Consider the following 17,460-nt stretch of genomic DNA (forward strand, 5'->3'; position numbering starts at 1 on the left):
GAAAGGGTGGCTGGAAAAGTGTTAGTCTGTTGTGGTAACTCATTTTGACGCTTGGGCCTAAGACGAAGGGAATCTCAAGGAGTCCAGCGCGGGTTGTTAGGAAGCCGGCGGGGTCCTCAGAAACCAGTGCAGTCCCCTCACTTGATGGATGGGGTCACTGAGGCTGGGTGGGCCTGGGGTCGGGGGCAGCACCTGGCCTGGGGCCCAGGAGGCTTGTGCACGAGCTTGGGTAAGCAGCAGAGGGAGGCTGGGCATGTGGGATCCCTGCTCTCCCAGTGCTTGCCTGTAGGGGTGGACCGCTTCACAGTCCACAAGACCCTTTTGAGTGAAAGAGGGAAGTGTTAATGTCGCCTGGGGCAATAGGCATGAATCAAGATTTGCTGTTTGGTCCCTAAGTCACGTCCGACTCTTGCGACCCCACGGAGAGTAGCCTTCCAGGCTCCTCTGTCCATGGGATTTTCCAGGCAAGGATACTGGAAAGTGAAAGTCGCTCAGTCCTGTCCAACTCTTTGCTACCCCATGAACTATATATAGTCCCTGGAATTCTCCAGGCCAGAATACTGTAGTGGGTAGCCTTTCCCTTCTCCAGGGGAATCTGCCCAACCCAGGTCTACTTGCATTGTGGGCGGATTCTTTACCAGCTCAGCCACAAGGGAAGCCCAAGACTACTGGAGTGGGTAGCCTATCCCTTCTCCAGTGGATCTTCCTGACCCAGGAATCCAACTGGGGTCTTCTGACTTGCAGGCAGATTCTCCTGCCTTGAAGGCAGGAGACCCACAGAATCTGCTTGCAAGACAGGAGATTGGATTTCTGGGTCGGGAAGATCCGCTGGAGAAGGGATAGGCTACCCACTCCAGTAGTCTTGGGGTTCCCTGTGGCTGAGCTGGTAAAGAATCCACCTGCAATGTGAGTAGACCCAGGTTCGATCCCTGGGTTGGAAAGATTCCCCTGGAGAAGGGAAAGAATACTGGAGTGGGTAGCAATTCCCTTCTCCAGGGGATGTTCCTGACCAGGGATCAAACCTGCCTTTCCTTCTTTGGCAGGGGGATCTTTATTGCTGAGCCACCAGGGCTAAACGGAATGCAGTATCTGTCTGCTGGACTAGGCCGCCAGAGTCCTGCAGGAAGCCAGAGGGAAGGGGGGCACTTTAGAATCATTCATAGGGGCTTAAGGTGGTTTTGAATTGGGTTTCTATCACTGGCATTTAAGAATCTAATATTAATATGAATAGATATAGGTATGAATAGGTAGTTTTATGGTTAACAGCCAGAGTGATTAAGTCTTCTGAAATATTGCTTGAGAATCCGAACCAACTTCCAGAATGCAGAGGCCTGTTTTAAGACCTTGGAAGCTTAAACTGATCTGCATTGTACTTTCTGGAAATTTGAAGAATTTGGTAGTACAGTTGACCTTTGAACAACTAGGGTTTGACCTGCACTGGTCCACTTATATTCTCATTTAAAAAAAATATTTAAACACTACCAGTACTGCATAATTGGTGGTTGCATGAATCCTCAGATGCAAAAGTGTAGATAGAGGGGAACCTTGGATTCAGAGAGCCATTAAGTTAGGCTCAGATTTTTCAACTTCTCAAAGGGTAGGTGCCCTTAACTTGTGTTGTTCCAGGGTCAACTGTACTTGTTAATCCCCTGAGGGGAGGTAAAGGGTTATTTTGTGCCTTCATTCCTCACACATTACTGGTGGGAAGGTGAAATGGTGCAGCTGCTTGAGTGTGCGCCAGTATCACCTGGAGGGCTCGTTAAAGCAGATTGCTGGGCCCCACCTCAGAGTATTTGTATTTCTAATAAGCTCCTAGGTGATACTGATGCTGCTAATCTGGAGACCACCTTTGGAGAACTATTCTTTGTGAGAAGGAAAAAAAACATTTAGAGCACTTAGAATGTGCTAAGCCTACTTCATTTTCCTCCCTTAATCTCAAAGATGGAATTCACATTCCCATAAACCTCACTGCTGTAAAAGTCACAAGACAGTGATTAGTGTATTCCCAAAGTTCTGTGACCCTAAACACTCTGTGAAGGAGGGAATCCGACGCCAGGAGGAAGGCAAAGCCCTGATGGGAACAGGCAGAGAGCACAGCACGCTAGGCTGGGAGGTAGCAGCAGAATTCCGGATATTTTCATCATCTCAAAAAGAAACCTCTTAGCTCTTGGCAGTCATTCCTTATACCCCAACCCCTTCCACCCCCCACCCCAAGAAATCAGTCTATCTGTATCCTTATAATTTTGCTTATTCTGGACTTTTCATATTTTGGAGAGGGTGACTGACAACACAGCCTGTGACTGTCACAGCCTCATACCTTATGTTCTGTAAACAACGATGATGCTGACCTTGGTCTGGGCCTGCACGCCTCCTCGGCCGTGGGCCGCTTTTGTCTGTCGTAGTTTATCAGTAGTCTTTGAAGACTCCCAGCTGCCGCTGCCTGGAGAGAATAAACACGCCTGCAGTCCCTGCGGCTCCTCCGAGTCTTCTTCCAGCTTCCCCTGTTGCGCCTGAGCTACCCTGGGTTCGGTGACCAGTGTGAGTGGGAAGACACATATAAAGGAAGTCATACGGTTCATACAGCCTCTTGTGTTTTGCCTCTTTCACTTACTGTAACGGAGTCAATGCTCATCTGTGTTTTAGCCTTCTTTTTTATGGCTGAATAATATTCCGTTGCTTATATATACCACATTTTATTTATCCATGTACCAGTTGATGGACATGTGGGTTATTTCCCCTTTTTGGCTGTTATGGATAACATGGTTATGAACATCTGTGTGCCAGTTTCTGGGTGAACATGTTTTCAGTTCCCTTGGACCATATGATAAAGCTATGTATTTGAGGAACTGTAAACTGTTCTCCAAAGCAGTTGCACCATTTCACATTCCCACCAGTAATGTGTGAGGGTTGTAGTTTCTCCATATCTAGTCAACACTTGTTACTATGTTTTTTATTATAGCCACCAAGTAGATATAAAGTAGTATCTCATGTGGTTTGGATTTGCATTTCCCTAGTGGTTTTTGATATTAAGCATCTGTAGGGAGAAGGCAATGGCACCCCACTCCAGTACTGTTGCCCGGAAAATCCCATGGATGGAGGAGCCTGGTGGGCTGCAGTCCATGGGGTCACTAAGAGTCAGACACGACCGAGTGACTTCACTTTCACTTTTCACTTTCATGCATTGGAGAAGGAAATGGCAACCCACTCCAGTGTTCTTGCCTGGAGAATCCCAGGGACGGGGAGCCTGATGGGCTGCCGTCTGTGGGGTCGCACAGAGCTGGACATGACTGAAGCGACTTAGCAGCAGCAGCAGCAGGGAAAGAGCAAATTAGCCAAGATGGCTGTGGTCAGGTTCTCTCAGCCTGGCTCTCTCACTCTTGCCCCACATTTTGTAATAATGATTATTATGTAACAGCTGAGTCATTTATGGCACTGGGCAGGCGTGTCACAAGGTACTCGCTTGGCCATAGGCTACTTTTGTTCCGTAAGCACGTATAAGCTCCAGCTGGAAAGCCCTTGTGGTGGTGTGCGGTCACGTCATGTCATGTCTGCTGCGCCAGCCAGGAGAGAATAAACGCATCTGCAGTTCCTACAGCTCCCTGCACTTTCTTTCAGCCTCTTAGTTCGTGCCTTGCCTACCATGGGTTCAGCAACAGTGCACACAGTGAGATACGGTGAGAGAGCATCTTTTCATGTACTTGATGGTCATTTGTATATCTTCTTTAGAGAAATGTCTATTCAGAGTCTTTGCCCATTTTAATATAATTGTTGAGCTGTAACTGGATATATGATCTTAAGCCTATTTCTTTCATTATTTTAAATCCAATCCCCACTCATTTACCCTGCTGCCTGCCAAGTCGCTTCAGTCGTGTCTGACTCTGTGCGACCCCATGGACTGCAGCCTACCAGGCTTCTCTGTCCATGGGATTTTCCAGGCAAGAACACTGGAGTGGGTTGCCATTTCCTTCCCCAATGCATGAAAGTGGAAAGTGAAAGTGAAGTCACTCAGTTGTGTCTGACTCTTAGTGACCCCATGGACTGCAGCCCACCAGGCTCCTCCATCCATGGGATTTTCCGGGCAACAGTACTGGAGTGGGGTGCCATTGCCTTCTCCCCTCATTTACCCTAGAAGATAGGTATTTTGAGGTCAATATTAAAGAGATAAAACTGAAATCCAGACAGGTGATTTGCCAATTTCATACTAATAAGTGCAGAAGTAGTATTAATGTCCACACCTTCCTGGTTCCAACTCTTTTCTACATGTATTGGACATTTGCTGTTTTTGCCCCAACATCCATTTCTTCCTTCCATCATGATTTTGCTGTAGCAACCACGTCTTTCAACTCTCAGCTCCTGTCTTTCAGGTGAAGCTGAATGCACTCGTGGCTGCCAAAGAAGAGCCAATTCTGGCCTTGGCTAATGGCACATTTTACCTCTGTAACCACAGTGGCTCGTTCGGTGATGGCCATGTGCTTCCAACCAAGCCAGTCAGGGTCAAGGAGATACCACTCTGGTCTCCTGGGGAGGCAGACCAGCTCTTGTGCGAACGAGGCTATAACTAGCAGATGTGTCTTGGTTTCAGTATTTGAGGGCCAAAACATTCCGTAAGTGATATACGCATACTCATGGCATTTTAGCTTTTGGGAGACACTACACTTTTTTTTGACTTAGCATTTGGGCAACACCACACTATTTTTTTACTTATGCCAGTTTGGGTTGGGGTTTCAGTCATTTGCAACCAAGAGAGTCCTCACTGATACAGGTTTCCACCAACAGCACTCCATGTGGCCAATGCATCTTTTTCAATAAGTTTTTATTGAAATGGTTATGTTAGCAAATCCTGCACATACAGGTATACACTATTGGCATATAGGTATATACCATACAATTTCACTACTTAATTATACTTACATCAACTGTACAGACCTAGAAGTTGTGCTGCCCAGAACATTTTAAAGGTTGCCAAGAAATCAGCTCACATTGTATTTGTAGGTATCTGTGTTCTAGTCAAAGTGACCCTTCCTTATAGTGAGTCCCCAGATTAAGCTAGTGATCAATTTTACTTCTTGGATATTTGATATGTGTTTTTTCTGGTACAAGAGATCCAATGGCAAATTAAACTCAGGTATACAGTCTCCCTTTCATCCCTCAAGGTGGGAAAATAAGTCGTTGGCTACATGTAGGTATATCCCAAGCCTCCCCCACCCCAAACTTCCTGTGCTATAGTTAGAAAAATAGTTTTGTATGCCACCCTCTGAGATGCTGTGCATAGTTTGCAGAAACTCAGAGGAAGAGGCACTGAGCTCTTTGAATGGCCGAAATATGAAAGCGCTAACTTTAACGTGAGTATAAAAGCTACTGAAGGTAAAAAAACAATTGTGACCTATGTGGCCTAGGACTTGGACCAACATCTCCTCTTGTTTAGGAACAGGATTGTTCTATTAGGTGATGGGGTTCCCCATATTCCAAATAGCATTTCCTAGCTTGGAGTCTTTTCCTGTTTTTATAACCACCGGGTCCATTTTCCTTAGCTAGAGTCATTGCCACTCAGAAGTGGACCCTGCTTTCCATTCTCAGCCCAAGACACCAGCTTCTGGCCCTAAGATTGGGCCAAGTGTGCCGCTCCTCCAACTGGGTCAGCAAGACAGGCCTGGGCTGCCAGGGAATGAATGGACATGATACCCTCTCACTTCTCTCTAGGATGGCATGTGTCAGCTCAGGCTGGGTACCTAGCAGAGGAGGTGGGACTCTGGCGCTGGTCACACCCACTGGCCTGGTCCTGTGGCATGCTGGTAGGCAGTAGGCAGTGAGTCTTTCTGCTTAGGAACAGCTTGCTCAGCTGGGAAAGAAATGGCCTGAGACGTGATGACCTACCTACTCCACCTCTTCTGTTTCCACAAACATTTGGCTCAGTACTGCCCAGTCACTAGAAAACTCCTTAAATATCACATAGTGTGGATGTGTGTATGTGTGTGCATGCTCACTCATGTCCAACTCTGTGCTACCTCATGGGCTGTAGCCTGCCAGGCTCCTCTGTTCATTGAATTCTCCAGGCAAGAATACTAGAATGGGTTGCCATTTTCTTCTCCAAGTGTAAATATACCTGGACATAATTATGGATGAAGGATAATTCCTACAGCAAATTAGAATTCACTTTGTGTTGGGTTAAATTTGTAAAAATAGCTCAGAACAATCATCTGTAAGTCTCCACAGAGGCTGATAGCTCTAAGTTGCTAAAAGCTGGAGAGAGTGATTGTCACCTGAGGGGTAAGGAGCTGATGAAAGCTAGTCAGACTTCCCAGATGACCAGAACGCCTCTTGCCTGCACACAGTCCTGCCCAAGTGGACTATAACGGACTGGTGAGAAGTGAGCCATTTCCGGCCAGCATTAAATGAGTGGGTGACCCTAGAAGCTGTGTCCCAGTGGGTCAAGACCCCACTGCAGCTGCCAGAAGGGTGCTAATGACGTCCTCCAGCTCTTGGCCCTTCCACAGAAGAAGAAGGGGTGCGGTTTGTAAAGGTGCTTACAGCTGAGCTGGACGCCACCGTCAGCCTGAGTAGGCACGCTCTGGCTGCTGCCTCTGAGCCACCGGCAGTGCTTCCCCAGGCCTGCCGTTTCTGAGAAAGTTACTCCTTTCAGGCTGCTGAGCCGGGTCTGTGTCACCTCAGACCCCTGTTTTTTTGTGGACATGTGTGTGGGCGATCCAGTGGGAGGAACTAGGAGACCTGGGACAGAGGTCTGAGTGATTCCAGGAGCGCGGAATCCTTCTGAAACATTGATACTCAAGTCTGCATAAAGTTCAGAGTTTCTTTGTTTTCTGTTTGTCACAAAGTGTCTTTCTCTCCAGCAAGTCAAAGTGAAGAAAAAAATGGCTTGAGCTATTGTGAACTGCAAGAGGCAAAACCCCAGTTAAGTCCCAAGTTATGAACCGGGAGCCTCCCAGGGCCTTGTGGGACCATGAGAGTCAAGTCTTGGGCAAATATATTGTTCTTTTAGCACTCGAGACCAACAGCATCGCCTCTCCTCTGTGATCACTGAAGGCTAGTGGGGTGCAGCTCTGGAGAATTCAGGTGACTGCTTTTACCCCATGTCCACTGGAGACCCACTGGACTCTTCTCCAAGGTTCAGCCTTTGGGGATCTTTCAGGGCACCCCTAAGAAAGAGGGCAAACTTCCTGACTTGACTCCCAGAGGAGTGATAGGGGCTGGCCAGCTGGGGACACGGCCTCTTGTGGGAGAAACCCTTCTCCTCTGGTTGTGGGAACTGGCATGCTTTGTTTTTCCTGCTGCTATGTAGGACAGTTAAAAAAAAAAAAAAACACAATTTCATGAAGGAAACACAGGCACCTTACCTCTGTAGCCTTTTTCCCTGAATTTTCTCTATAACAAAACTTAAAATCTTTAAGGCGTGCTCCAGTCCTGCTGAAAGAATGTTAACCACATCCATGGATGTGCCATGAACATGACATTCATTTCATCCTTTTCCAAATGGACTTTGGAGTGATTTACCAACAAGGCCAAAAGAAAAGGCAAAAGTCGACGCATCTCACTTTTAACAACTGCCTTTAACAGGGAAGACACTTATTTTAAGCTGTGGATGTCATAGCAGTTGCCCCATATATGGAGTTGGGAGTGAATTCTGAGTTTAATAACCCCAAACCCCATCTCTGGGCATTAGTGAGGCTTCTCCTGGCACAGCAGTGAAGTGACTACCACTTTTCTCTTCTTACCACTTTTCTTGAATAGGGAAGTTCTGCTCAGTGGCTTTTTCTAAGTCAGTTGCTGTCTGTAGCCCCTTCTGTCCTCAAATGTCATTGTCCTGGTTCTCAAATCAGTGGGCAATTTTTGCCCTATTCTGGCTTCCATCATCATCTGAGCTTAGCTTAGGACCCCCAGGCCTGTCTGTACCCACTTTAGGAGACTCTAACCCCAGTGAGTGTGTGTGGGAAGGAGGGGAGGGAGAGATTTGGGGCACGCGAGGACTGGCTGACATGGTGCCTACTTTGGTAGCTCTAGGTAATGTGTCCATTTAACACAGCTTTCCAGTATTCTGATGCCCAGTGGAGCCACACCCTGACCACCCTTGCCTCCCCACACCTCTGCCTGAGGTCCAGGGCTGTATCTCTGTGCCTCCCCTAGAGGTCCTGCCAGCCCTCAGATCTAAACTGTCCCCATGTCTCTCTCCCCCTGTGTCCCACCAACCCCCTGGGTCACTGAGACCAGCACTAGGCTTCGGAATCAATCTGAGGACTCCCTCCTCCCCCACTCTCAGCCAGATGCCAGCACCCAGGCACCGCAGGCCTACCCGGCTCACCCCGCCCCCTCCCAGCTCCTCCTCTTTGCAAAGCTGAGATGTGGGCCCTCCCCACAGCAAAGCTCTCCCTTCCCAGGAGGTGAACTCAAGGCCTTGCTGGTCTCAGCCCCTTGGCCTGCATGGCATCCTCAGCGACCACAGGTCCTGCTGGTGGGGGTCCTGAGCTGCACCACACCCTTCCATCTACGCCCTGAAACCTCTTCATCATTCACCACCATTGCATTTGGGCTCACATCTCAGCTGGCTGATAATGTGCCAGTTTTAGTAACAGCCTAATGATCACTGGATTCACTGTAACTCCCTATGTATGTGTTTGGCATCTAGTGAGAACTTCCTACCTTTTCCCTCAATGCTGCTTCCTGGAAATGGTGCTTTTGTTTCATGAAGTTTATGAGCACCAACCATTGTCACAGGTGACCAGATATTAACACCATCTCCTTGTTTTCCTGCAGAATCACCGCTTAGATGATAAAGGCGAACACGAAGCAAGATAACATTTTGATTTTTTCTCCATTAAAACCAGTTTCATAAAACACATAAGTCAAGAAAAGAACTGGATGTGAGGGGTATTAAAATATGAGAAGAGCTTATAAAGCCCACAGTAAATATAAAGTTAGTCAAATTTAGTTATTCTATTTTGCTTAAACTTTGTGCAGCCCCACCTTTCAGAAGTTGGGCTGTCAGCTTCAGATTGGTGCAGTCTACATCAGGGTGTTCAGGGAAGTGTGTCGTGACACTCCTCTGGGCCAGGCCTTTCTTCAAAAGTGGGACTCACCAGACTTTGTCAAGACAAGCTCCCGGTGGTAAAGCCTGTCTCCCCCTGAGAGGGCAGAGGCGGGCAGCCCTGGATAGACACGCTGCCCACGCACACCACCAAGCCTAGCCCTTGTACTGTGGACAGCTTGGCTGTTACTTGACCAAGCGCCTCTGCTCTCTCCCTCTCTTTCCTGAAAAGAAAGCAGGGTTTTGGGCAGTTCTTCCCTTAGGAAGTTAAAAACCACCAAATTGTCAAGTTTGCATTTTACCTGTCACAACCCAGTTCCTCACAGATCAGCTAACGGATGTGGCTGCTCCAGGCCCAGCTCCACACTTGTCCTGTGGTGCCTACTGGCTTTTCACCCAGCTCGGCCTGGAGACAGGGTGGAGGCCATGCCCGTCTTTACAGAGGGAGAACTGGGAGCCAGGCTCAGCTCAGAGCAGTCTCCTGAAGGGTCAGAGGGTTTGTGGTGTAAGAAGCTCAGAAGCTCACTCCTCTATGCCTCCCACTCTTCGAATAGTACTCTCTGCCCCCTTCCCCTCAAACTCACAAAAAACAATCAGAGATTATCATATCATTCCTGGCTAATAACCACTGCAGCTGTAAGACTTGCAAAAACTGAGATATAGGGCAGAAACACGTCTCTAAACCCCAACTTTCCAAGACACTCTGCTCCCCGAACCTCAAGCTTCTCAGGGCAGGACTGCCTATAGTGAGAAGTGCATTCTCTGCAAGCAGCCTGGGGTCCCGTCCTCTGCCAGGATCCCTGGGGGTGGCGTGGAGGCTGGACAGAGGATTTCCCCTTGGCACAGCTACAGCAAAGAGACAACGTGTTGTTTGGGACAAAAAATGCTACCGTCACTATTCCTGGAAGATATGACCTTCCCGGAGAAGTTACTGTCTCTCCGGACAAAGGCAGGACATTCTGTAGCTGAGTAGGAAAGTGGCCCCAAGTTTTAGGAAAGAATTGGGATCTGAAGCACTATTCTGAGAGAATTTCCTCGTAAGGAATGCCTCTTTGGTTATTTGACAGTGGATGTGTGCCCTAGATTTACCAGAAATTCAAATATTATATGAATAGGCAGACTTTTAGGGTCTAAATTTTTAGTTTCTTCTCAAGTAATTTCATTTCTTTTCAGTAAAGGAATGTCTGGAGTGAAATTTAACATATATGCTTTCATAATGCACAAATCAGAAGACGCTCCACTGGGATCTAAGTTCTGGTTCAGGAAAACAAGGTCATGGTAGTGACAACATGGTCAGAACTGAGCCACCTTCGCTGGAAGATGGCCAAACGAAACACTAACGCAGGTGCGTGTCTGGAACCTCTGATAGACCAACTTCTGCTCTCCTTGAGACACATTCTCTCACGTAAAGCCAGGGGGCAGACCCGTCTTTCTAAACAGTACTCTCTTGGAACTGTTTATCAAAAATATTTTTATAGTACAAAGACTAGAGTACAAAGGAAAACCAAATAAAAGCCCTTGCTTAAAGCTCAAAAGAAAAAGCTGTTAACTCTGCACTGCTCCCGCCTCAAATGATAGCATGCTGCCGGTCACTCGGAGGTGACACCGCACCCTGATTCTCTGAGGCGTTGCGTTCCAGGCACCACTGTGTCTGAGGCATCTGAGCAACACATCACAGCAGGAGAAGCCAGCTTCACAGGAGAAATGGCAAGTGTTCCCCTTAGGCTCTGTCCTACAGAGTCAATACGAATGACAGGGCAAGTCTGCGTGGCTTGCTGCCGGATCACATTCCAGGCACATGGAACTGAAGTGCCCAGTCTTACACGAGGAGCTGCGGGTTTACAGGTGCATCTCTACACAGCTCATATCCGCAGGAGAACAGGCGGAACTATGGCGTGTTCTTGAGCAGAAAGGACGCGCGGTCGGTTTCATCCATTAGCTCACTGTGGTTCTGTGCTGGGCGCTCTCTGGAGATACATGTTTCTTGAGAGGTTAGCTTGAACGTGGGAAGAACACATATCTCTGATGTCTGCAATGCCGTGAGCTCCTGGGCCCACTTCGTGCTTCAGCTGAGGCTGACGGGGGGGCACTGGGCTGGGTGGGTACACTTAAGAGGGGTGCTTATGTGGTATCTCACAGCAAGGAGGTGGTTGGTTTTTCTCAAGAAAGCACTCTGAGCTTTTTCATTCTGACAACCACGGGCCGTCACCCAGGGGTCACCATGCCCAGCTGGCCTCCTGAGCAACCCCTCCCCATACCCCTCAGCAGTTGCCAAGAAGACAGGTCCACCAGCCTCGGGGACAAGACCTTCCGTGTCTCAGTGGTCACAGGAGTACTGCTCACTTTATGCCACGCTCTTCTAGGGGGGCCAGCAACAACATGAACAGCTGCCCACCCCGCACAGCCTGCGGCCCCGCTGCAGCGCTCGGGGTCAGCCTCAGAGGAGGAACAAAAGACGAGGCTTTCTATTAGGAACCCTTAGAAGGAGGCCCTTTAACAGGAAGTAAAGTCAGAGACAGGAAGATACAGAGCAGTCCACGAAGCGGCAACATGTGCCCTGCACCCGTGGGAAGCAGTGCTGACAGGCTTTAGTATGCTTTATGAGTGGGGAGCACAAAAGTTATCTAAGAACCCCAGCGTCACCCCAACACAGAATAGCATGTGATTATTCAGAGCCCATTGGCAAAGCAATCCTAAGCCCTGGGCCCCGCCTCTTCTCTGGAAACAGCCAGGCTTCTTGGGGCCCATGTTCAGTGGCCAGCTTTGGGGAGGTTTTCCGTGCCATGAGGCCACCTGGGCAATAAAGCTGCCCTCAAAGCCTCACCTTGGGGGACTTTGTAACCCTGAGCCCCAACCTGTGCCTGGAAAGCACTGCCATTCTCCCAAAATGGACACTGACAGAAGAATACAAAACAAGAAAGGCGATCATAAATCAAAGGGAAGTGACGGTCCACTTAAAAAAATCAGGTTTTGTTCTCATCATACATGTCCAAAGATGGTTCGATTGTGGAGAATTCACTTTCGTACACCAGGCTTCGAGGGGACAGAGAGTTCCGATGGAAGAAGTGACCACCTGGAAAAGGAGCAAGAAAAATGGACTTAATAGGTTGTCAGGTCTACACTCCCCACCTGGCTTGAAGGAAAAGAACGTGGATTATCTTCAAAGCATCACATTTTCTCAAACATGTCCATTTTGGGCTCTTATGAAAAGAATACAGACATCCCTCAGTGTAAGCACACTTTAAATATATTAATGTCAGTGCTTGGATCCCCAAGAGATTAACCACTGGCGCTCTCCCAGCAAAAGCTGCCTGGTGCTCTTAAAAAGATTCCACTTATACATTTGAAGGCTTCTGTTCTGAGCTAAGCAGGCCGGTGGAGGTAGGAGAGGGCACAGGGTCATCAGTTGGGCAGACTGACAGGTCAGAATGCATGAAAAAGTTTCTGTCTATATCAAAGTTCCTTTACATGATTAGCTCTACACATGTTAAGACCAGTAATTTCCAGTCCTTTCTCAGACAGCCACTGTGAGCTGATCCATATCTCTACATAATATGTATGCATATGGCTGATTCATAATATTGTACAGCAGAAACTAACACAGCATTGTAAAGCAATTATATTCCAATTTTTTTAAAAAGGTGGAAAAAAAAAAAAAAAGAAAATCCATCATTCAATCGGTGTGGTCTTTTTCTGGGCAGTTGATTTGTTTGTTTGGCCGTGGCAGGTCTCGGTGGTGGCGCGTGGGGGTTGTTGCGGCGTGCAGGTGCTCTCACTGTGCCACGCCTCTCACTGTGCCACGCAGGCGTCCTCCACTTGCTGCATGTGACCCCACAGCTCCTGAGCTCAGCAGTTGGGGCGCGTGGGCTCTCTAGCTGTGGCATGCAGACTGAGTTGCCCTGCAGCATGTGGGGTCTTAGTTCCCCGAGGAGGGATTGAATCCATGTCCCCTGCATTGGAAGGTGGATTCTTAACCACTGGGCCACCAGGGAAGTCCTCATTTGTCCATCTTCACACTTACACAACACTGTCCTGATTACTACAGCTCTTTGAGTCTTGAAATAAGGTATTATAATTGCTGTAACTTTGTTCTTATTTTTTTAAATGATATGATGGACAGGGAGGAGAGGAAAGATATTATATATAGTTTTAAATGAAAGCATTTCATGATCACTTCTTCTTGTTTAACTTTCCTTATTAAAAACTTCTGTATTTAAAAAACTGGGATGAATTAAAAGATGCGTGCCATCTGTATAAGCAGACCTCTTAAGATGAGTCCCAAGTAAGAGATGGGATATTTGATCTCTGATTGTTGAGTCTCAGCACTCAGAAGAATCTGCACAGTCCAACTGGGCTTAAAGCTTAAAGATTTAAAAAACAAAACAAAAGAAACTGAGAAAAGAGGAAGTTTTCTGCTCTGCAGGAAGAACTAAAGCCTCCAGAAGTGGAAATGACCTAAGTTTTTTGTGTTAGTGTATTGATCAGCTGACACCAAATCTTTGGTAATAAACCATGGGTCAGAATTTACTTAGTAATCTACCCAGCTATTAACCAGTTTGCTTGAGAAAAATAAAATATCAAGAGAGGAACACACAAGCAGCTGAATTTTAGAGAAAAGCATGATGCTGGCTTTGCCAAGAAAGCATGGTAAATTTTTCAACCCCTGGAAACACCTTGTTTACTGATTAACTGATTCTTATTATCGGCGACATGATGTCACTAGGTAAGCTGTTAATGGAGGTATAACCTGTATACAGATGTGCACAGTGTATAAGTTTACAGCTGGGTGAGTTTTTACAGAGGAGATACCTGTGAAATCACTGGGTCAAGAACCAGAACCCTCCCAGCACTCTACAAGGACCTCTACTGATCCCAGTCACCAGACCTTCTCTTTTCCTCCAAAGGAAACCACAATTCAGACTTTTCAGACCATGGTTTAGTTTTGCCTGTTTTTAATTCTACATGAATAGAAACAGAGTATATATTCTTTTATGCCTGGATTTTTTCAGACAATATTATGTTGTGACATTCATCTATGTCATTGAATACAGCAGTAGTTTGTTCACTCTTGTTGCTGTGTAATACTCCATGGTATGACTGCCCCACAATTTATTTATCTAATCTTCTATTTAAAAAAAATAAAAATAGAAGATTTTTATTCTTTAATCTGCACTGTGCCTGAATTGTGGCATGTGGGATTTTTAGTTGTGGCAGATCTTTTATTTGTGACATGTGGGATCCAGTTCTCTGATCAGGGATTGAACCTGGGCCCTTGCATTGGTGGCTTGGAGTCTTAGCCATTAGATCACCAGGGCAGTCCCCCAATCTTCTATTAATGGACATGAGCATTGTTTCCATTGGGAGCTATTATGAATACTGCTGTTAGGAATATTTTTGTGTGGGGGCTTCCCAGGTGACACTAGCAGTAAAGAACCTGCCTGCCAATGCAGGAGATGCAAAAGACTTTCATGGGTTAGGAAGATCCCCTGGAGGAGGGCACGACAACCCATTCCAGTATTCTTGCCTGGAGAATCCTATGGACAGAGGAGCCTGAAGGGCTGCAGTCCATACAGCTGCAAAGAGTTGGACGTGACTGAAGTGACCTAGCACACATACACACACATTTTTATGTATCTCTTGCACACATGTGGATCCAGTTCTCTTCAGTTTAATCTAGGGGTGAAATGGCTGGGTCTCAGGTAGATGTATATCCTGGCAGTTTTCCAAAGTGGCTGCACCAATTTTTACCCCCAGCAGTGGCTGAGAATTCCAGGTGCTCTATATCTACACTAATTCTTGATGTTTTTCTGACTTAAAAAGTTTTGCAGTTCTGGTGGGTATATAAGGGGTATTTCATTGTGGTTTTAATTTATATCCCCTGATGACTAAAACGGAGAAGGCAATGGCACCCCAATCCAGTACTCTTGCCTGGAAAATCCCATGGGCAGAGGAGCCTGGTGGGCTGCAGTCCATGGGGTTGCTAAGAGTTGGACACGACTGAGCGACTTCACTTTCACTTTTCACTTTCATGCATTGGAGAAGGAAATGGCAACCCACTCCAGTGTTCTTGCCTGGAGAATCCCAGGGATGCGGGAGCCTGGTGGGCTGCCGTCTATGGGGTCGCACTGAGTTGGACATGACTGAAGTGACTTAGCAGCAGATGACTAAAAAGGATGAGCACTTTTTTATATGTTTTTAGGCTATTTGTATATCTTGCTCATCCTGAAATGTTTCTTTTGCTCATTTTGTTATCAGGTTGTCAGTCTTTTCCTTTATTCTGAGTGTGAGTCCTTTGTTATGACTTTATGTAAGTAATATATAAATACTACTTATTACTTTGCTATAAATGTTATAGGTTTTCTTCTAAAATAGTGTATTATGACAGAATTTCTTAATTTTAGTGTGGATCACTTTATCTATCTTTTATTTTATGGTTGGAGCTCTTTTGACTCCTATGTAAGAAATTGCCTATCTCAAGGTTTTGAAGATATTGTTTTATCTTTCAGAAGCTCCATTGTTTTACTTTCCACATTTAGATCTATGTTCCACTTCAAATTCATTTTTGAGTATGGTGTAAAGTAGGAATTAAGATTCACTTTCTTGTTATAGGGTTTCCCTGGTAGCTCAGTTGGTAAAGAATCTGCCTGCAATGCAGGAGACCCTGGTTGAATTCCTGGGTTGGGAAGATCTGCTGGAGAAGGGATAGGATACCTACTCCAGTATTCCTAGGCTTCCCTGGTGGCTCAGCTGGTAAAGAATCTGCCTGCAATGTGGGAGACCTGGGTTGGGAAGATCCCCTGGAGAAGGGAAAGGCTACCCACTCCAGTATTCTGGACTGGAGAATTCCATGGATTGTATAGTCCATGGGGTCTCAAAAAGTCAGACAGGACTGAGCGACTTTTGCTTTTCTTTATAGATATTCAGCTGATGGACAACCACTGATTGAAAAGACCACTCTCATGCTCACTACTATACAGTGCTACCTTCACATGACCAAGTGCCCATAAATGCATGGTTGTTTGGGGACCATATTCTGTACTATTAAGCTATACATCCATCCTTGCATCAATACCTCCCAATCTTAATTACCATACCTTTATAAAGTCTTACCATCTAGTTTTTTATCAGTGAAGAATACTCTATTAGATAAGGAAGAATGGGTGTCGAATTTCAGCAAATGCCTTTTCTGTATTTATTATGATAAAAATATGACTTTTCACTTTCATTCTGTTAATGTGTTGAATCCCACTGAGTTTCAACCTTGCATTTTTTAACAAATTTAACTTGGCTGTAATTTTTCCTACTTATATATTGTCAATTCATTTAGCTAATATTTTATTTGGAATATGTGTATCTATATTGATAAAATAAATTAACTTGTAATTTTCCTTTTTGTAATGTCTTAGTCATGCTTGGTGTTAATGTTATGCTGGTCTCATTGCAGGACTTGAGCCCTGCAATGAGGAACTTAGTTTGTTCCTCTTTTTCTGTTCTCTGGATAAATTTGTGTAGGATTGTTTTATTTCTTCATGAGATACTATAAATAATTCACCAGTGAAACCATCCAGGTCTAGAGTTCAAATTTAAAAAAAATCATTAAAAAAATTAAAGTATAGTCTGTATTATAACACTCATAATATAATATATATAATATTATATTAGTTTTAGGTATACCACATGGTGATTCAATATTTTTATAGATTATACTCCATTTAAAGTTACTATAAAATGCTGGCTATATTCCTTGTGTTCCATATGCTATATCCTTGTATCTTATTTTATACATAGCAGTTTGTACTTCTTAGTCTCTTATCCCTGGAGTGTTTCTCTGAGGGAAGAGTTTAAACTATGACTTTGTTACTTAGGTTTAGTAATAAATTTTGGAGAAGGAAATGGCAACCCACTCCAGTATTCTTGCCTAGAGAATCCTGTGGACAGAGGAGCCTGGTGGGCTGCTGTCCATGGGGTCGCACAGACTCGGACACGACTCAGGCGATTTAGCATGTATGCATGCACTGGAGAAGGAAATGGCAACCCACTCCAGTGTTCTTGCCTGCAGAATCCCAGGGAGAGAGGAGCCTGGTGAGCTACCGTCTATGGGGTCATACAGAGTTGGACATGACTGAAGCGACTTAGCAGCAGCAGCAGCGGCAGAAATAAATTCAGAGAATTTAGATCTTCTGTTTCAGATTTCCTGTTTCTTCTGTGTCAGTTTTGGTACTTAGTATTTTCAAGGAACCTGTTCATTTAAATTTTAGAGATTATTACCACAAGTTGCCATGATACTCTTTTATTATTGATTTTTTTATTATAGTAAAAAACATAGCATAAAATTTGCCATCTTGACCATTTTAAAGGGTATTGTGCTTGTGCTAAGTCACTTCAGTCGTGACCCCGTGGACTGTAGCCCAGTAAGCTCCTCT

The sequence above is a fragment of the Bos mutus genome, chromosome 7 (assembly GCF_027580195.1).
Source record: "Bos mutus isolate GX-2022 chromosome 7, NWIPB_WYAK_1.1, whole genome shotgun sequence".
Lineage (NCBI taxonomy): Eukaryota > Metazoa > Chordata > Mammalia > Artiodactyla > Bovidae > Bos > Bos mutus.